The sequence below is a fragment of the Melospiza georgiana genome, chromosome 2 (genome assembly GCF_028018845.1).
Source record: "Melospiza georgiana isolate bMelGeo1 chromosome 2, bMelGeo1.pri, whole genome shotgun sequence".
Lineage (NCBI taxonomy): Eukaryota > Metazoa > Chordata > Aves > Passeriformes > Passerellidae > Melospiza > Melospiza georgiana.
In genome coordinates this window covers 9823021-9844959 of record NC_080431.1, presented here as the reverse complement: position 1 = coordinate 9844959, position 21939 = coordinate 9823021, and the positions used below count along the sequence as shown (strand labels likewise).

Sequence of the window (21939 nt, the reverse complement as noted above, 5' to 3'; positions counted from 1 at the left end):
AAAAAAAAAAAAAAAAAATTAAAAATTATTCAGCAACATCCAGAGTGCCAGCATGAGCTCCATTGGGAGAGTTTTATCCAGAAATGCACTTTTGTTACATACTTGTTGATTTTATCTAGATTAGTAATTCACATAATTAGTTCCATAGGTAAATACTTTAATTTTTTCTTAACTAACTTAAAATTTATCACAGTTGTGGCTAGTTAGGCAAACTTGCTCCCTTTATACTCTTGTATTTATTGAGAAGGTACCCCCAAGCGGTAAATAAGGAATGGGATGCAAAAAAGGAGCGAAATTTAAAAGTGCAGGTTACGATGCACAAAGCACGTAAAGGAATTTCCTGGGGAGAAATGAGGGAATTTGAAAAACTTACCTGAGACTGCTGTGCCAGAATATTTGACACAACCCAAGGAATGAGTTCTTACTGAAACAGATGAAGTTTCATCTTGTGAAACTGGGAGGAACCTGTGTCAGGTGAAGCAGTGACAAAACTGTGCCTCAGCTCTCAGCTGGGTAAATGCAGTAAATAATTTCCTAGCAGAGACAAACAGGCACTGGACCTGTGAACAAAAGAACAGGGGTTTATTTTTCTTGAGCTACATTGCTTTGCTCAGTGAGGTCTTATTCAAGCTGTAAAACCAGGTGAAAATTACTTCTGGGGTGAACTTGGCAAATTCTTCCATTATGATGAGGATTTTTTCTGCTCTTCCGAGAATTTAGGGGAAAACTGTAACTTGTCAAGTTTTGATCTACCACTAAGGCACCCAGAAAGATTATTGCCCTGATCCTCAAAAGCTAATGCAAACAGCAAAGAAGTTTAGGATATAGTTACTGTTCAGTTAAAATATAATTTTAAAAGCCCATAATTATATAAATATGAAGTCTGAAAATAAAGTTGGTTTCATGTATTTCAGTTAATTTGTATCAAAACCTTTTATAGTGTTGCAGTGATTGAAGTTGAATTCAGAAGTTCAGAAATGGATAAAAAAGTAATAAATCCTATTCTTTCTAATGTAGGAAGCCACTAATAAATATGTATCATAAAAATGCTGAATCCATTTTTGTTGAACCAGTTTTCTGAGCAAAGTGGAAGTTGTAACTAGCATTTGGATTGTTTCTGCATAAATAGAAAAAAAATGTTTTGTCCTTCTTTTGAGATGGATTTCTGTTTCAGGCAGAGGAATATAGGTTGATTTCCTCATCCTACATCCCTATGCCTGAAACAGAAATCCATCTCAATCATCCTATTCCCCAGAATACACAGATCTTTTGTATATTCTATTCATTCTGTATTACTTGGCTTTAGCCTGGAAAGCCAGGCCACACCTGCTGGGGAGAAAATATGCTGGCTTGAAAAGCTTTAAAGACCTCTAAAATCCATACATCAGGCCTTTAAATTATTTTTATGTTCTTCTGTGGCGAGGTGCATGTTTGAGGCCAGCAGAAAAAGCATTAAAGTGTATTTCATGCAGTAGTGGATGTCATGGTGGGGATATTCAAAGTGTGTGTCATGATAGTGTAGCCTTGGATAATGAACATTGGAAACACAAGGATATATTTTACAAACTTCTGAATTCTGAAAACCCACAGAAAGGGGGCTTTCACATCCCTCTGCTTTTTTTCTCAACTGATTATCTGTCTGTATGAAATGGTTGTGAAATGGGGAAAGGTCAGTAGTAGAGAGGGAGTCCTGGCACCACAGGATGAATGGTTTCTCAGTGGTTACAGGATGAATATGTTGTTAATCTAGTGTTCATTTAATCTGACTCTTGTAACTTTTCTGTTCCTGTACATTAACTACTCACTGCTTTGTGAACCTTAGGAATCAGCTTGAATGTATTGTTTAGAGAGAGACTATTATGCCTCTCTAAAGCCATTTTTCTCCCTGCTGATATGAAACCTATGCAGATGGTAAAAAGTAGAATTTTCAGAAAGTTTTCACTCAAAAAAACACTTGGAAAAAATTAGCAAAATATTTTATATATCTGCTTCATTGAAGAAAAATATTACTTAGGCCAGAAAAACCACTGGAGTGGTTTACACTGGTAACACCAGTTGGGTCCATGCACTTCAGGATTCCACTTTAAATAATGCTGACAGATGAAGGTGCCTTATAAAGCTGCTCCCAAATACTGTCCAGTATGACCAAGTAAGTGCTATCAGAACAATAAATTCTATTTCCAGCCTAAAATACTCTTTTCCATTTTCTTTGTAACATACAAAATGTAATTCAGGTAGATTTCATCCTAGATATAAAAATGGAAACATCATTTAGATTGCAACAATTCATTGCATTATGTTTTCCATTTAATAATTTTAAGTGTCTTTTGCTCCTGTGTCATCAAACTTTGTCCACTTAATAAGTGTATTCTCTAGACTCTTTCCAAAGGGTTTTTTTCCTGACCCAAAAGGAGAAAAAAAAGTGGTGGATTATAATGACCGGATAGAAAATGCTGGCATAGTTTAAATCTGAGTGGCTTTTTTCAAGTGTATAATGCTTTAAAATATTTCTTGGATTTTTATCTATTAGTCCAAGTATCTCAGTGCTTCAAAACTGCCTCAAAAAAATCCATATTTTCCTGAACTTTTTCCTTGTCAGGAGGTTTTCAGGGTCTCTGAATGACTTTTGTCCAACAGTCTGTAATTGAACCTGCTACAAAGACAATTCTGCTGTTCCTATACATGGTACAGGCATTGTGATTTGAGATGCTCTAACACTGCTTTATTTTTACTTTTTTTATGAATACCATAAAAATAGTTATTTTCATGATTCCATTTTAGAATCTCTGCCTTTCTTTGTTATAAGATATAAAAATACATACAAGCAGTGTGTACTTTCCATATGTAGGACACACTTCCTCTCTCCTGTTGTTCCTATTCAGAAAATCACACCTATCCCTTCATCTGTGTTACCTTGATCTCGGGGACACTCTGCTTTGTTTTGTTTGGATTTCATGGGAACTATCATTAAATTCTTCAGTCAACTAATCAAATTGATTACTCACATGAAATGAAAATTATTGCATTTGACAATAAGGTAGAGTAGATGGTTCTCCTGTCGTAGTGCACAACTAAATGCATAATAAAAAAATGTAAATAAAATTTAAGTTAGGATGTGAAAGTTCTATTCATGGCAGAGAGACAATTTGTGCACATGGTATCTAATTCTATATCTATATCTAATTCTTGAGTCACAATCAAATGAACTTGAGAAAGGCTGAGCAACAGCATTATCTTTCTAAAATAGAAAATAACTTTTTTGCTTCATCCAGACTCAGACTTAGCTTTCAATCCCTAAGAGTACCTTTTCTGTTTCCAGGCAGAGCTTCTCCTTTCCTCCAAATGTTATCTATTTTTACAATGCCTTAAGCTCAGAAATAGACACTGCCATTTTAACACCAAAATAGAATTTTAAAATGCAACAACTGTATGAGGTATGACTGACAAGTCTGGGCCCTGCATAGTTTTAAATTCAGTTCTTTACCTTTTAGGAATGACATGATACATAGTTCTTAAATTATATTAGCAATTTTTTTTTTTTTTAACTTACATGATGGCAATGATACCACTATAATATGAATTTTCACTGTGTCTGACTGCTTGTATTTTAACATCAGAGTCACAGCAGTGAAGTAACTCCAGCTATTGAAAAGCAAAAAATAATGCTTAAGGATTCTGATCATACCATGATATGAGGAAGTTGAGACAAAATTTGGAAGTGTTAATAGGCATCTTTGCCATTCAAAAATGCACACATTTAGAAACAGAAGATAAAAATGAGTTGTGGCAAATGCCTATTTCTATTAATCATATTTTTTTTAATACAAATTTAGTGCTTTTTACTAGGTGTGAAAAAGCTTAACAATGCCACAGTACAAAATTCATATTCCAGGCTAATTAACATACTCCTTGTGCCTTTATCTTTGCAAAAACAAAAAAAGGATATTGCTAATGCTGGTTCATGGAGAGATTACAGAGGAGAAAAAATTAAAAAAAAAAAAATTAAAAAAAGAGATACTGAGCGTTCTTTGCCCAGTGGTGTCCTGCACAGCTCAAAGGTATACAACTCCAGCATCTGATAGAAAGGACTGAGGATGGGTAAGATCAAAACAGCCACATCATCAAAGAGCAGGCAAAGCAGGAGCAGCTAATTGCTGCACTGCAATTAGTGACAGCAGCAGTGGCTCCCCCAGCCTCATCTCACTCGGGGGATGCATCCAGCACTCAGCCAAGGCAGAGCTGGGGGCAGGAAGATGTGCAAGAAGCTTGCAGGAGCCTGTGGCTCTGAAGGGATTATTCATGCTTCCTAAACAAAGTTTGTTAGCTTGGCGCATCCACTGTGGGGTGTAAGTTGTAAATGCAAATCTGCATCTACAGCTGCTGGTTTGGTTTTGAAAGCTCTATACTGGTATTTACATATGATAGTTGCATTTATTCAGTCATTTACTGCCACAGCCTTTACCTTGTGCAATGCTAAATGTTGTTCTTTGCCACTCAATAAATTGCATATTTTTAGAGATTATTGTGGGTATTTTATTAATACAATTTTGATTGACTCTAGTGGGAGCCTTTGGACAAGGCCAGTGTTTCCAAGGCTGATTTTTCACTTTACTCACTACCAGGAGCAGGAATTGATAGCATCATATAAGCAACATAGCTACCAGAACCTCTGGAAGCATTTACCCAGAAATATTCCTTGCCCTGCACCCAAAGAGACCATCCCAGGAAGCCTCCTCAACCATCCTTCCCCACAGCAGCTTTTTATTGATCCTCCAGCACTTGCACCCTGTGCAGGCAGTGGGGTTGGCAGAGCTGGTGTGCTGTAGTGTGTTTTTAAGTTTCTTGTTTTGTTCCCCCATTATATGTATTGTGTCCCCCCTATTTTCTGTAAATGGTTCCCTCCTCTCCAGTTTTCCCGCCACTGTTGGCCTGACAGTTCAGTTGCCATGGTTACCCCTTCTCCCTCAGTTGCCAATCTCCTAAGTTATGTAACTTCCCCTCCCCTGTCCTTCCTTATAAGTAGAGTCTTTCTCCTCCCTGGGCCCAGTCAATCACCCCCCACTCCTCCCAGGCTTCTGGAACCTTCTTCCAGCTGGGGGCTGTGGTTGGCTGTGGTCCCGGGGCCCCTCCTATAGTTCGTATTCACTGGTTGTTTCTGTATGGCAGTTATGTTCGGTACTTCCCCTAATGATTTCTTATTGGATAGCTGGGCCTCCCTCCCTTCCCTTTAAAACCTTGGTTCTCCCCCTACTCTGTGCCATTTGCTGCTGGGTTTTTCCCCTCCGTTGGTCACCTCAAACCTACCCCCAGCAAGTGGTCTCCTCTTCTCTCGTCTCATTCTGCGCTATATCCAAGTCCGCAATCCAGCCCAGCCCGAGGCCCGGACGCCAAGGGGGGCTGGCTTCTGATGCGTGGAGGGTGTCAGCCATTCTCCCTCACAGCTAGCTGGACTTAGGGCCACATATGCCCTCGCGCAGCTGGCGCCCAACGTGGGGCTCGAACCCACGACCCTGAGATTAAGAGTCTCATGCTCTACCGACTGAGCTAGCCGGGCTTAGGGCCACATAGGCCCTCGTGCAGTCGTGGGGTGATCTGATTGAGGCCTTGCAGTACCTGAACTTCTGCTGCACGACAGCTGGAGATGGATTTTTTACAAGACCATGCAGTGATAATCAAGGGTGAATGGCTCTAAGTGGAAGCAGGAGAGTTTCAGATTGGATATTAAAGAAGAAATTCTTTATTTTGAGAGTGGTGAGGCACTGGAACAGGATGCTCAGAGAGGCTGTGGATGCCCATCCATGCAAATGTTTAAGGCCAGGCTGGATGGGGCTCTGAGCAAGCTGGTCTAGTGAAAAGTGATCCTGTCTCTGCCAAAGGGGTGGAACAAATGATCTCTAAGGTCCCTTCCACCCCAAACCTATTACTTTCAGTACGTGTCTCATTGGATCCAAGCAGCCCTGGTACAGCTTCATGATGTGCTGAGCCCTATCTACGGATCCCCTCAAGAGGCTCTGTAGATAGAGAAATAGAATTCTCCTATAGAGGCTTTCATGTTCATCTGATATGCAGGATATGCCTCTGAAAGGAACTGTTCATTAGAAAATGGTAGCCATAGGTTTTCAAGTGGACTCTGGGCAGGCAAATGCTTCCCCTGCTCAGTCAAAAATACAGATAGTGATTAAAAAAGTCCAGCAGAGTTTTGAGCTCCTGCCTTCATAGCCTAAATATGTCCAGTCAATTCTTTGAACAAAAGTAAGCAGTCTTTGACTCTCTCTCCTACATCTCAATTTTGTATCCCCTCTGACTCTCTTGTGTTTGTGCACTCAGCAGCAGCAGCATTAAGGATCCAGCATGTAGGAGAGAGAAAGTCTCACAAGTTTTGCTCATGTAAATCATGTCAGTAGCTCGAGGATTAATGCTGTGCATGCTGAAGACAGAATTAGGCTTAGCAAAGGAGATGTGCATGTGTAGGGGCTTGAAAGCCTTTTCCTAATCAATACCTGCAGCCCATGGTCAGGGAGAAACACTTGCATGCTGTGGTGTCACGGAGACTACCTTAAGCACATGTCATAAGTTTAAAGAACTGATGCAGGCAGAACACTGTTTGACAAACCAAAATGACTTTTTGAGACATAGGAAGCTGAGAATTTGGTGTGTTAAGGTAACAAAGCAGAAGTTCAGATCCATCACCCTTATAGCAACATGATCCCTTTGGCAGAAAGCTTAGTTACACTGCAACTATTTTTGTACATAATAATGTTATTCTTGGACTGCACACATCAGTTCTGCTTCTGTACATGGATTATCTCTTGAATCCTTCAATTTAATCCTCTGGCAGTAGCTGAGAGAGCCATGGTGCATCAAGGCTGCAATTGCTCTGAGCAGCTTGTTGGTGTGCCCCTTGACTTTTCCAAATATGTCACCAGTGTCACTGACCACCTCCCTCTCAACAGGCTCTGCAGAGACTCTGTAACTCCTCGAACCAACCAGTCCAATCAACCCACAGCTCCTCACTGCAGCTCTCCAGAATGTTACTCTTTATTAGTGTAATGATCATTCTCTAATCTTTTATCACTACAAGAACTTATTTTATTTTATTACTTCACAGTTGGAAGCAAGATATGCACGTAATGCAAGACACATAATGATTTTACATCAAATAAAAGGTTTTATTTTGAATGTATGATATTGCAGCTTCGTCTATTTTGTGAACAGTAGTAAATGAAATATCTTTGCTGACTCAAAAGGGGGATGGTATCCTCATTAAAAGAACTTTTTAATATGTATTTTAGTATCTTACTTAAGGCTGAGGGGAGCAGAGATGAGTTCAAAGTGTACTGTTGTGACTAATACTCCAAACAGTTATAAGTAGTGCTCTGCTCTCATAGATATGGGATTTCTGCAGCAATTTCCATTTCCAGAATAGAAACCACGAGACAAGGAGATGCTATCAAAGGCAAGAGCAGACCCTGGGCCTTTTGAGTGCCAACAATGCACTTTATTTACAATAGTATGCTGCTTCAATAGAAATATATTCATTATGATCATCTCTGCAAGTATTCACACCTACTTGGTTGCTCATTACACATTGCACTTGACCAAATATGCATTTTAACTTTTTCTCTCATGTTCCTCCAAAAAAATACTGAAATGTTGTGTGGTATTTCTGACTTAAGAAAACAATGGGCTCCTTTGTTTAACAGATAAATATTTGGACTGACAACAGTCTCAAGAGATTTTATACTGATTTTGTATAAGGGCTGAATTTGGCTATGTGATTAAAATTCTTTTACCTCTGACATGAAAGTTACTGGCAATGGCATGTCTTAAAAGAAAAGGGGAAAATATTACATTTTAAAACCTAAAATTTGCTTTATTTCTTCTTCAGCACATGATTAAATATTCACCCTAATCAAACTAGCACAAATTATATGTCTATAAAGAAAAATATAAAATTTTAATATCAGGCTTATTCATCTGTGTTGCGGAGAAGTCACAAAAGGACAGTTTTCTCTTGTCTGTAGATACTTTGGGAATTTCTAGGCACATATAGCATTATTCTCAGATGTTTTCACTACACTTGGGAAGAGAATAATGCCTCTCCACCCCTTTTATATTTATTGTAAACTGATTAACCGTTGTAGAAATAAGAGTGACACTGAACATGTCCATTTAGAACAATTTCCCTGGAGCTTTTTTCTCCATGTTTTATATTCCCCAACTTCAACTACATCTGTAAATACTTACCTTGATGACCAACATATCTCTGCATGTGCTCTTGCTTTCACTGTAATCTTTCTTCTTTTCTGTAATTAAGTAGGTCATCATTCAACACACAAAAGTCTTACTTTTTCCTGCCCTGATTCTTTTCAAGTTGTTTTGAATTTGCAAGAAAATTTCTGCCTTTCTAAATAAATTCCATATAAAATATAGATTTCTTGTGGAGAAAAAAGAAATCCTTTTTTTTTTCTTTTCCTTTTTTGTTTTTTTATTATATATAGTAAGGAAAATCCTTTAAGGACAGGATGCGAAGGTACTCTTTTTGTGAATAAATGAAATTTGGGAGGAGAGTGGAAAGGAAAGTAAGTTTGCTTTTATTTTCAGAAAATAGGAAGACAAATTTTCTTCCATGTTTCTCATGGAAACAAAGAAAATCAGAATTAACCTCTATAACTGGATAGAATGGATGTGGTCAGTCTGTTCTCATCATTCAATGACTGTTCTTTTCTAGTTTTCTTTAACCATAATGTATTCTGTGAGCAAGTGGTTCTTTAATAAACTTACTTTACTGAGCAAAGGTACAAACTTATTTATTTTGTATCTACTGCTGTGGCAGATCACTTCATAAGGCAAAAATCTTAAAATAGCCTCGATATAAATTTGACTGTTTATGTTTGGATACATTTTATTACTGATAAAATACATTGTGAACTTTCTGAAAGCTACACAACCATAGAAACTTGTAAGAATGTGCTTTGACTTTTAAAAGTAAACTTGAAGAAAGTGTGGGTAGTGTTAGAGTTTTTACAGCCTCTTGCTACAAGGGCATGCCTAGATACATACTGACACATTATGCAAATTTGTCATTGTGATTTACATTCCTTAATGACCTCAAGATGCTCCAGATTTACTTTTAGATGCATACAGACAATAAAGGAAGAACAGTACAAGGATGAAATTAGGCCAAAAGTCAAGATATATCAAAGCAACATGAGTGACAAATATGAAACAGTCAGGCAGCATCAGTCTTCCTTGATGTCCAGCTATGTTGAACCAATATAAATATTTGATGTGATAGAAAAAAACAAATGCCCAGCAGCAGCAATATTTTCCTTAAGGAGGTAAAGTCCAGCTGTTGTTTCTTTCTGTCTCCCAAACATAATGTGCAGTGGCTTGGTGTGGTCTGGATGAAAGAAAGCACAGAAATGTCTAGAACAGGCAGGAAAGAATGGAGATGTTTCAGCCCATTGAAATTAGAGCTTTCTTATGTCATTTTTATACTTCAATAAGAAAAGGTTGCTGTTCCATATTTAAGTAATATGCTTGCTCTATCTGTAATGCAGTAATCCTTGCTTAAATGATCTTATAATAGGAGACAACTTCCAAATATCAGAGATGTAAAGCAGTTTTCTGGCCATCAATTTTTTACCAGTATTAGGTTTTTAAATGATTATGAATGAAGACTGGAGGATAAACTCTCCATGTGAAGTAGTTAAAATGCTGGAGAACAGTGTGCATAACCAGGTTACTTATCAAAATACAAATAATCAGCTATAAGTATAATATTCTTTGAAACAGGAGCTGTTTTTAAAATAAGTCCTTTGAAGCAGAAGATGGTTTCCTATTAAATTATATATTACATTTGTTAAATCAGGCAGTTTAGGCAGAAATTATGGCTTTAGTTTTACCTGGACCATTCTCGGGTCCTGTTGAGGTGTTGGGTCATAACCTGGAGAAGGAAGAGTGAAAGAAAGGACCCTCAGTTCAAGAAGCTTTCACGTTCACCTGAGCAGAAAATTCCAGTTTCCACATAACCATTGCACAAACCCAAGTTCAAACTAGGTCAGGACTATAATAATTGATCTTTGTTTTCTCTGTAATTGTTCATCAATAGCAGTAGAACAGCATGAGGAAGCTGCTACCTGCAGCTCCTCTGTTTTGTGGCTAGAAGAAATCCATTCTCATGACTAACCAGAAAGTACCTTTGGGCATCTCTAAATTCATTTGGGATTCCTCACTGAACCTCACTTTAAATGCAAAGCTTTTCTGATATTCTGTGAGCCTGGGACTGTCCTTACACAAATGAGCTGATTGAGTTTTAGGATGTGAAGTGGAAGCTGACACAGTAGCTATGTTTTTATTTCTATTCCATACACATGAGCATTACCTGAAATGTAGCAACAAAAAGGTGCTGCAAAAATAAAATTACATTGTTTGATTCCTACTGCTGTCCTTAAAACAGGATCTCTGTCACTCTCTGAACAACCTCAAGCTTGACCTCCTATTGTACAGCTTATCCCCCTTTGTCAGGTCAAGAAGAATATTTTTAATTTCTCCTTTGATCTCTCTATCCCTATGGTTATGCATGATGGAGGAACTGATAACTCATGAGATAGAATCATTACTGTCAATAGAAGGACATGGGCAAGTTTCTTTAGATTTTTTATGATGCAATTGGTAGGGATATGTGTTTTAGTTTTACTTTTGAGCCCATGGTTGTCATTTTTCAGTTTGGAAAATGGCATGAAGCAAAAGAGTGCTGAAATATTTTTCCCAAAGATATAAATGGACAAGAAGGAAATAAGTTCGGGCTTAAAAGCTTCATAAGTGACAATTGTGTTACACTACATAAAAATAGATTAATTGCATTCCTACTGAGTAACAGGGGTTTATGGGGGCCACAACCTTATTCAGGATCAGCTCAGTTGGGTTCTGTGAGCCTTGGTTCAGCAGCATGATGAACTCAAACCCAACTCTTCTGTGCTTCTGTTGCTAAGCATTCTGTTCTGTTTTGCTTACTGTTTTTCCTCAGCCTTAATTCAATGAAAACAGCCTTGCTCATTTTCAACAGCACATTGAACAGCTTTTGTCAATATTAATTCTCCTTTATAAAAGCCAATTCCCAGTTTGATTTCTTTGCTGAAATAGTAGCTTTCACCTGACCCCATTGCCTTCTCCTTTTTTAGCAATCACTTCTCCAGTGCAAAGTATCGAAACCTGGGTGATTTCCTTTCATCCATATTCTCTCCTTTTCCTGTGGAGGGTGGTTGTATGCTCGTGGAAAAAGAGCATCATGCCCACCCATTCTGCCTCAGCTGCACAAAGCAGAAATTGGGTTAAGGAATATTTGGGCTAAGACTTCAGGGTGGTCCTTCACAGTTTATGGGCTCTGCAGTCCAATCGCTGCCTTTATGTACCTTGTGTGTATGTGTATGTAAGACCAAGCAATCAGGAAGATGTAAAAAAAGAAGGGACTTGGTGTAAAAAAAGATACAGATATACAGATCATAGCTCAGTGAACAATGAAAACAATTTCTTTGGGAACTGCTGTTGAAAAGGGGATATTAACTTTGAAATTCCTGAGAGTTGTTGTAAGTGTCATAACAAAGCAGTTCTAAGTAGTAGAAATAAATCTGGGTTTGTTTGTTTGTCTGTAATGCTGCTTATCTCTAGACAACTAACTTTACTTGGGAGAGGTGATATATCATATGTTGAATCAGCAGTGTCTCAAGTACATTTTTAAATTCATATATCCACCTATAGCATGGCACATCTGAAAATCATCCAGGCTGTGAATGGCATGGCAAATAGAGCTTTAATGAGATGTGTCAGAGCTGCTATCACATAGCCTGGTTGGAGAATGAGCACATTCAGCACACATACAATTACACACCATATTGTTCTGCAGTAACACATTATCCATGTTTCTGCATGAGAGTGTTTTGGCTGGGGAAAAAAAAAAGGTCTGGAATGGTGTCCTGTTCCTTTCTTAAATCTGTCATGTGGATGTTTGCTGTATTTTGGTAAAAGGCAGAAGAGGTAAAAAAAAAAAAGGTCTGTTAATGAGATGTTTTTGAAACTCATTTAGATGTATTAAGCAAAAAGGCCTGAACATGTACAAAGTTCTACCCTATGACTAACACAGAACAAATTTCATGTTAAAAGCTATTGGCCATTTTGATAAACTCTGGTCTCTTAATAAACCTAATACAGTGAGAAATTATTCTACAGATGATTTTTTATTTAATTTTTTTTTATAGAGAGAGTCAGGGATATGCTGGGATATGTGAGAACCGAGTTTAATTTCTGGCTTTTTGACAGTCTTGAATAATAATGGGAAAGATAATTAGAACAAGAACCTAAAGTCAATGAAAATATTGCCTGTGATTATAATGGGACCAGAATTCAGTCTGTTTCCCTTTCACAAAATGAAGATATAACAGTGCTCACAGGTCTCACATGGGAGTCACAAGAATGAAAACATTACAGTAAAAATAATGTGGGTCAAGTTATTACTAAGATATGTATTATGTACCTGGTTATGACTGAGATTCAACAATCAGATCAAGTTACCAAAATCTTTTCTTCTATGAATAAAACAAGGGAAATCTCTGGGGTTTCCCTCAGAGTATAATTTTTAAATTGTCGAAAACCAGTGCTCATTCAGGGTAAAATCATAATAACAAAGGCAGCACAGTGACTACTGCAAAACCACAGTGTGAATGCAGAACAGGCCCTTGCATTTAAAACTTGGTCATGACAGCCAATGGAAACTTTTGTCCTTCAGTTTCCAGAGCTGGTATTTCTTTGTCATTCTCAAGCCATCTAAAAGTTTTATCTCTATTTTACACACATACAAAGAAGAAAATTTCTTCAAGAAACGAAGAAAACTAAAAAAAAACCCCACCTTCTACAATGTTTTCTTGATTATTTGATTAAAACTCCAAAGACAAAACATAAGATCATGACCTGAATTAAGCAGTATCCCTTTGTCCTTCTTCAAATTACCATGAAAGAAGAAAGACAACATTATCATGTTAATTTGGAGGAACAAAATATGAACATGGAGGCATTTACCACAACTGCTTTTTGTTGTGAGGGGAAAAAAAATGACAACATCTGGGACTAAATGTTTTCAATTACAGTGGATTGGAGTTACAGTCAAATTGAATTCAATAAAATGGAAAACAGGTTTCATGACAGCAGAAATGAGTGAAAGGGAGAAATCTCAACTGAAAAGCATAGAATATGGCAAAGCAATCATTCCTAAACAATTTTTTTTTAAAAAAAAGTAATGTTCATGCAGTCTGTGAAGAAGTTTTAGAGCTGGCATACTATTAAGAGAGTCTAGAATGCATTAAGAATGCATTTTACACACCCTGAATAACTTTTCTTCTTAGGTTACCATGGTGTTCCTTTACCTCTTTAGTATAAAGTAATAACCACATTAATTCCTAATTAGAGAGGGAGCAAGTGGGGTTTTTTTCTGTTTCTCCTTTTTAAAAGCCTATCTTCACACTGCCTGCAGGAAACAAGTGTGGAGAATATGGATAAGATAGAATTCTACCACAGTGTATTTGTTAATATGCCTAAAGAAATAAAAACAAAAAAAAACCCCAATTTTCCCCTTCCAATTCATCTCTCAAGGGGTTTTGTGACTTCTTTGGTTTCATTTTGGTTTTCCTTTTGAAAGCAAGCTCAGTGAATATCTCATAATACTGCAGTAAGATTTAATTAAGTATTTACATAAAATTAAGGAATGGCAAATGAAACAAGAATGGTCATCCAGGCTTTAAGTCCTTTGCCAATATTTGACCAAGTTCAGGTGGCCAGCTGTTCTGTATTTTCTAATATTGTAGCTGAAAAAATGTAATTACAGACACTGTTTCTGCCTTCATCAGAATGCAAAATGTCGTTTTAGAAGGATGTCTGTACTTTCTGTATTTAAAAGTCTTGTAGAGTGCTGTATGTCCCTGGAATGTTTAGGCCAGGGTCCCTCTGGGGAAGCCACCTGGGACTAAGGGTCCCTCCTCACAGGCAGGATCCTTGGAAGCTCAGCAGGGAAAAAATACAGAATCATGAGTTGGTCTTACTCATAACATCTTGCTGACACCTGGTTGAATTACTGAGTAGCTTATTTAAACCAGAAGGAAATGCCTTTTTTTTTTTTCTTTTTTTAAACTTCTGTGACTTAAAATATGTGAACTATTACTGGAGGATGTTGTTGATGCTAAGTGCATGGGCTCAAAAAGGGATTGGGGGGGGGGAAAACTCCCAAAAATGACAAACTGGTGGAAGGTTCCCCTTTAGAATACAGGTCAGATTTCTGATTGTCAAAAAATGCAAAGAGTGCTTTAGGATTGCATCCCATGTTGTTTCCACAGTTTAGAAGCTGGGCAGCACATTTTTGTCCCTTTTTAGTGCCTCTGAGTACATCTTTCTAGCAAATGTCATATTTTCCTTCCAGGACATTAAATAGATCATTTAGGGTAAGAGGACCTTCTCTGTTAGCCAGGCAGGTTAACTTGTCTGTCCTCACTCTCTGTGACAGCTTTGGGTGTTTTTTTAACCAGAGAACAGAAGAGCAGCAAGCTACTAAAACATGTTAATAATATGAGTTTGTGAAAGGCAATGCAATCTTTCCTTTCACACACAGATACAGATAAATCTTTGAAGCAAAGAAAAAACTTCTCCAAAAATTTAGTTTCAGGAAAGAGTGAACCTTCATTTTTTGGATCTTGGCATTCACTCCTGGTCCCTGTTTCTATGGCAGTCTCAGATATAATTTTTGTTAAGATACTGACCCAAACTTGCTTCTTGATTAAACTAATCTATTTCTAATTATTGCATTTCTTTCTATTTCAGAGATGAATAAGCCTGGCCACTGCAGCAGGGCTTGGTTCTTCCCCATTTAGTAGGCTGTTCTTTGTTACTTCATTAAGAACTCTTTTATGATCCCTTATCTCTTCTACTTTCTTTTGATTTTATCTTTATGAAGCTGTGTCAGGTAGTATCACACAAATTCACTTAGATTAGCCTGGTATTTATGGGTATTGCTACAAACACTTTTTTAACCACCTCTACCAGCTCATTAAAATAATCTGAATTTTGACATATTTCACTTGTGTTTGCAACAAAATAAAAATGAAATGAGGCCTGTGGAGTCAAATTCACAAAATTTTAGAGAGGAATGCAAAGAATGCACAGCAAAATCTCCTATGAAACAAATGATAAAACAAACCCATACTTTTTTACATACCTTTTAACCAGCTTCAGCTCATGATGGTTCTCAAGCATAAATCATTCAAAAAGTGCTTTAACTCACAGAAAATGTTAAATCCATCAATAAAATACTGAATTAGTTTATTTGCCGCTAACCTCTGTGTAATGCTTTGTTTTTTTTAATTGAACTAATCAGTTATCCTCGGTGTTCATCACTTTCCCCATCACTAAAGTGGGGCTAATGCTTTCCTCTTAAAAATCTCAAGACTTAATTTATTAAAAGTAATTTCAGATCCTCAGGCTGAAAGCACTCTAGCAGTGCTATGCATTTTTATTGTTACAATATTTGTAATCAAGCCTTTTATCCTGGGCGACAAAATGCTCTTCTCTTAATGGAGATTTCCTCTTTTGTTAAGACAGTTTAGGAAAATAGCAGCCAAAATCCTTAAAGAATTTCCATTACATGTGTTTCTGCCACAAGGTGGTGATGGGACAGCTGAGCCCATCATTCCACGCTTGGTGAACGTTGTGTGATGACAGTGAGTTAAATGCTAAGACCTTGACAATCTGCATATATAAAACAAATGTTTTCATAATATGAAAATTAGGACCATTCTTTTCTCTCAAGATTGCATAATTCCAAGATCATCATCCATCTGTGTATATCCTTTATTTTTTCTTTTCACTTACTTTAATAGCTTTATTTTGCAACTTAATGTTTTTCCACCAGCAGGTGAAAGCATTCATAAATCTGTCACAAACAGTTGCCAATGAATATTCATATCTGAACTGTCTGACTGCAGTGCTGTGACATTTTTATTTGATTCTAGAGGGAGAGCAAACTTAGATGTGTTTCTTATTTCCTAATGTATCCTGATTGATACTCTGCATTGTACTGCTGAGTAAGTTAATGTAATTAGTAACCTTAAACTGCTAATTTGGAATACAGGCATACATGAAATTGTTTAAGAATAAAATGCCTGACTAGTAAATAATAAAAACTGTTGCTCACATACTTTTATCTAGGTTTGGCAAATAACTGGGATCTTTTAAAGCCAAGAGCTCCTCCTGTTCAGTCACAATACTTGCCCAATTATTGGATTGTTTGCCTGTAACATGGAAGAAGAGAGGCAGTCAAATATTTCTATTCAGTGTGTCTCAATTATCATGCTAGAGGGTTTTTTATTCTCTCCTGGCTTTCTTATTCAGCCATCAGAAAAAAAAGTTAGGGTTTTTAGTAGCTCCTTATAAACCAATGTTTGGCTGCTGTATTTAAGAAGTAGCTCTTTTGTCCTTAAAATCTATTATGCCCCTGATCTAATATGTTGCTTTTGCTTTTTAAAGCCAGTGTTCTTTCTGTAAGTTCAGTCACATATGACAAGAAAAAAGGGTAATTTTCTTTTTTTTTTTCATTTCCTTGCCCCAACACCAGTCTCTAACCTGTGCTTACTTACAAGGAAGCAAAAATGTTCATAATTTTTTTCACTCTTTCCTCTTTGGATAGTTTACACATTAGTGCCACTTCCACTTTTTTCTTTGTCAGACTTTATGGTAGGAGTCAAGGGAGAATTTTAGAGACCATGGTTTTTGCATCCCATAAAAATCAATATTTGAACACCTACCTTCCAGTAGGTGTCTTTGGAAATCTAAGCATCCATACTTTCTCTTAATTAGGCAAAAAAACAAACTTACTGTAAAGGTAGGCAAGAAAAATATTCTAGTGCTGTTTCCCTTCAAGCAGTCCTGTGAAATCACCATAAAAATATGCACTGCCATTAATCTGTGGAGAGATAAGATCAAAATTAATTCTTCCACGCACTTGAATGAAAGACACAGTTTGTAGGCAATTAATTGTGTTTGAGTGTGGTTTGAGTCCCTCACAGAGGAAACATTGTGTAGCCCAGGCCGTGGGATTTACATCACTGACAAAGGGTACAAATTAGCCTTTAATAGTAACCATACCTAGAAATGGCTGGCAGCCTACTGAGATCTTCAGTGGTGAGTTATTATTGCAAAACCATGGAAGTATTTTGACTCTGGAGCTGATGCAATCCAAGTTCTGGTTCTGTTTTTCAAGGAAGTCTTCCAGCTGTGCTGCAGGATGTGTTAGCTCTAGTTAAAGAGGTGTGACATACACCTTGAATGGCAAATATCCTAGGCCAAATCTCAGAATTTATCAGTCACAGGTAATTTAGAGGTTGGGAATCATTTATTGAGCTCATCTCAACACGAGTAACATCACTTAGCTCTAAATAAGCTTGAAATTAAAAAAAGAAAAATTAAGAAGATTTCTTTGTGTCTCACTGGCAGGTCCTCATCATCTTGGAGAACCTGGCAGCTGGTGAATGAAACTCATGTTATTCATTAGCTGTTTGGAAGGCTAAGTCAGTTTTAAAAACAGAATTATAGCTACTGGGTCAGTTAGGCATCACTGAAAATTAGGTCTAAAATTAAATCTGTAAAATCAAAACTACTTTCATGAAACAAGAAAATGGGATTTGAAAGCTTCTAGTGAAAGAGGCAAATCAATCCAGCTGATGTTGCATTAATGCTCGGTAGCAATTTTGTGTAACTTCACTGGGAATGCACATGTGCCTACATTAGATTTCAGGTTTCAGTCATGAAGAATAACAATGTGTTTTCTAGAAACAGCTATGAATGAATGCAGAACGTGCAGTTCTGCTCATGCCGATGGGGATGGGGAATATGTAATTTACCCAGAACTGGAAGCACAGGGTTAGAGGAAACAGATTGACACCAGCATCTGATTTGATGGATCTCTTTTGTTCAGTCAGGTATCCAGTGCTGCCACTTACACAGCAATACCAAGAATCATAAGGAACTCAAGTTATTTGGGGAATGTTTATCTGAATGACATGTATTTTGAAGTTTGAAGGTAGATTTACTAATAAATGTAATTTGACACCAACTGAGCACTATTTGCTGGTGATAAAGTTATTTTCTGCAGGACTTTTCTGAGGAATTGTGGTGCAAGGTGGTATTTTAGGAAGGTTATGATCTTTGTGTTGTTCCATGCAGCTTTTCAAGGCAATTGGAGATTTGTGTTATCTTAGTAAAATAAGACCGTTAGTGAGTGTGTTGGAGAGGTTTTTTGTTTGTTTGTTTTGTGTTTTGTTGGGGCTTTTTAATTGGTTTTGTTTTACTTTTTGTTAAATTGGTTTTTTTACCATCAGCAGGGTGGAATTTTATTTTTAAATAATCATGAACAAAAGAAGTTTCACCCAGAGAAAAGTCTGGGGCAGGGTGTCTTTAGCAATCAAATCTGTTTTTCCAATTAGCCTGTAAAAATCTCAAACCTGGATCTTCCTGTCCTTTTATTCTCTAGTAGACTCAGTTAAAATCTGAGGCTTGTAGAATATCTCCCAAGTTATTGGCATTTTCTATAGAATTAAAGCATATTTTGTTGACTCTTGCATTAACACTCTGAAAGAGTAACAGTATTGTTTATTTAATAAGTATTTAAATTTTCAGGAGCAATGGACCAAATTAATGCTTTGCATATCACACTGTAAAAGCTGATTTCTTAGAACTATCCAGATTATTATACATAGAGAATTAAAAGTCTGTAGGAGACCAGGGAAAAATGCTGTCATTTCCAATTCAAACTTGTAAGGACTGCCAAATTCCAGTGAATTCCAAATGCAGCTCTGTCCTATATTAAATTCATATATGAAAATTTGGGATGCCACTCTTGATTGGATAATTACTAGTCTTATGTTAACTCCATTTTTTCTGTAACAAAACAAGCCAAGCATGGCAAACAAAGTATGATGAGGGAATATTTTTATAAATGAGTTTCTAGGGTTTTTCTCCTGTGCAGCTATCTGGAACTTTGCCATTTTGTTCAAGAAAATGTTTGTGAATCCTAAACACTCACTGAATGGTTATTTGTGTAGAGCAGCAAATCTCTAGGAAAGCAGAGACAAGACAAAAATGAAATTAGAGGAGTGAGATCAAAGTCATGGCAATACTTAATTCATAAGTATACATGCAGGGAAAACTGGACTTGTTTATTGACAAATACAAGATGCAGATTGAACACAGAATTCTATTGTGATGGACCATTTAAAGACACCTATTCCTTTAATTTAAAAATAAAAAAAGCAAAACAAAAAACCAACCAATCAAAACAAAGAAAACACCAAAAACAACCAAAAAGAGCATGCAAACATTTTGACTCAAACCCTCTCTAATTAGCCATTGTGTTATGCACAATGCAAGGCTAGGTGGAATTCCAGAGCGATTCTTGGCCAAATCTTGAACCTTACCAGTGCTAGTAAGCAATGGTTTTTTTTCAACAGTACAAATGTACTATAATTTCAGTTTGGTAGCCTTTTCCTCTTCCATGTGTTCTGCAAAGTGCAGGGTAAGTTTTGAGCAGATCCATTCTGTTAGGCTCCACCAAGCAAATTGCACTGTAATAGCATCTATTTGATCTTTCAGGACCTAAAAACTGCCTAGAGGCTACATGTTTCACTTCATTTCATTGGATCAAAGAGAGGGAAGTCTAGGGTTTTGAAAGCACATCCAGACTCCAAGTGGTGAAAAGTGTTCTTTTGATTTCAGCCATCCAGAACAAGCAGTGCAGATTTAGTGTGAGCCCCATTAGTCACCACACTCTGTTCCATTTAGTAGTCAATGATTTTCTTTCCAAAGTAGTAGGGTTATAAATTTGGCACAGACAGCTCACTATTACGCTCTGTAGATGTTTAACAAGGTTCATATAAATATAGGTTGGATTTTAATTACATCCTGGGTTTATGCACAAATTTTTTCCCAATTAAGAAACAGCCTTCAGTGCGTGGAAGATGGGTTCATGATGTGCTCTCTGCCTGGTGCTGTTAGTTAGAGATGATTGAGAGTCTCAGTATAGCAGAAGTCCAACTTAAATATTATCATGTAAAGCTTCTTTGCCCTAGCAATGGGAGCAGTAGCATTCACTCTCTTTCCTCTGGTGTCTATCCATCTTTAGAAATCAACCTTGGGAAAGCTCTAACTGTGGCAATATAGGAGCTGTGGTGTTTGAATCTGAGTCTAAAACAAAAAAGCCTTTTTAACCCAATATCATTTTTGCAAGGAGAAGCTTTAAGATGCTTGAGTGAAGAACATTAGAAAATGGCCCTCCCTCTGTTTAGCTCCAACCTTCTAAAAATTCACCTATTAATGCTAAGAAATGTTTAGCGTTAATAGGTGAATTTTCAGTGAATCTATGGTGATTTTTAAATTAAAACTATATTTCAAACTGTAACTCTCTGCTGAAAAGTTGAGCCAACAATATTGTCCTTTACAAACACAAACAAATCATCAGAAATTAAACTCGTTTAAACAGCTCTGCTTTGTCAGAAAGATGACCTGAATGATCTAATATAGTTTGAGCACAATTGCATCTACTGTTCTTTGAGTACATTCTCTTGACCTTTTACACTTTAAGGTTGCTTAAACTGCATAAGATCCAAAACTGACCAGTAGCTTTTAGGAAAATTTAAAATCCAATAAGTTTTTGTCATCGAGGTCAAGGAAATATTAATATTATGTTGTAACCATCAATAGTTTTTCATTTAAATCAGTTTAAAATAGCTGCTGAATTTTTAGTTTTTTATTCTTTGAGCATTTGCAAAAGTTCATCTCTCAGACAGTTACTTTGAGCTGTATGCTACATTTCCTGTCTGGGTTTAACCTAATTCTATTCAACAGGTATGTGGGATAGACATGCAGCATAGCCCTTACAAACCTTTACTTTGGAAAATGAGTGGTGTATAAGAAAAGTAACAGAATTTTGCATATGTAATTAGACTGAATTAAATAGCTGCCTGGAGAGGATAATTTCCAGGCACTGAGTAGTAGCACCTGCACATCTGAACTACTCTTCATCCCATGAATTTCTTGAGAGTCTGATCTAGTTCAGTCATTTAGCAAATGAGTTAATCACTCAGCCATTCCTAGTGGTTTTACAACAGAGGATGACTCAACTGACCTCAGCTATGTAGTGAGAGCAACATCTCGTTAACAACTTATTTCTTTGTGAACTGTGTTCCCTTGGCTTCCTTTTAATCCATCACTCCAACACTCTGAATTCTCTAGGAATTAAAAACTGCTGCTGAACAATCATAAGAAAAAAAAATCAATAAAATAATTTTCCAGAAATAAAAAAAATAAATCTGTGCTTCACTATCTCCCACCTCATCTTGGTTGACTGGCTCTGAATTGCAGCTCTGGTACCATGTAATGTGAAGACACAAGGTGGCCTCTAATCCAGGCATGGAATTGAGATAAAATCTGCCCTTGTGTTTTCCTAGTTTCATGTATCTCTACTCCTTTTGAGCCAGTACATATCCATTTACATACTTGAAAACTGTGCTATCTATTTGCTGGACATTTATACAAGATAAAATGCCCCCACAAGGTATGCAAGCACATGTGAAAGTGCTCAGCTCAATGTTCATGTTTAAAGAGTTTATAGATATCCTCAAATGAGCTTCAGGTTTTTTCCTTAGATGCTCATAAGTGACTTTCTTGGAGGTGTTGGAATTCTTGGGGGCAATGAGCTGAGTTTCAGTATTAGTTCTTTGCAGACTGCCTGGCTTAACCTAAAATGCTACTGGAAGTTTTGCATAGCATAATAGACTGAGCAATTTGCTTCTTCCCCCTACCCTACACAAAATATGAATGCTGAGATAAAAATGTTGGGGGTTTTAG

The 21939-nt window shown here is 37.0% G+C and overlaps 1 protein-coding gene and 1 non-coding gene across 5 annotated transcripts in view; one reads left to right on the top strand and one right to left on the bottom strand.

Annotated features, from left to right (window-relative positions):
- The window catches only part of ROBO2 (roundabout guidance receptor 2), an 866123-nt gene that overhangs the window by 311096 nt on the left and 533088 nt on the right, over window positions 1–21939 (top strand). The window lies entirely within an intron of this gene.
- On the bottom strand, window positions 5482–5554 carry TRNAK-CUU (transfer RNA lysine (anticodon CUU)). The gene has a single exon. It is a non-coding gene; the product is annotated as a tRNA-Lys (tRNA).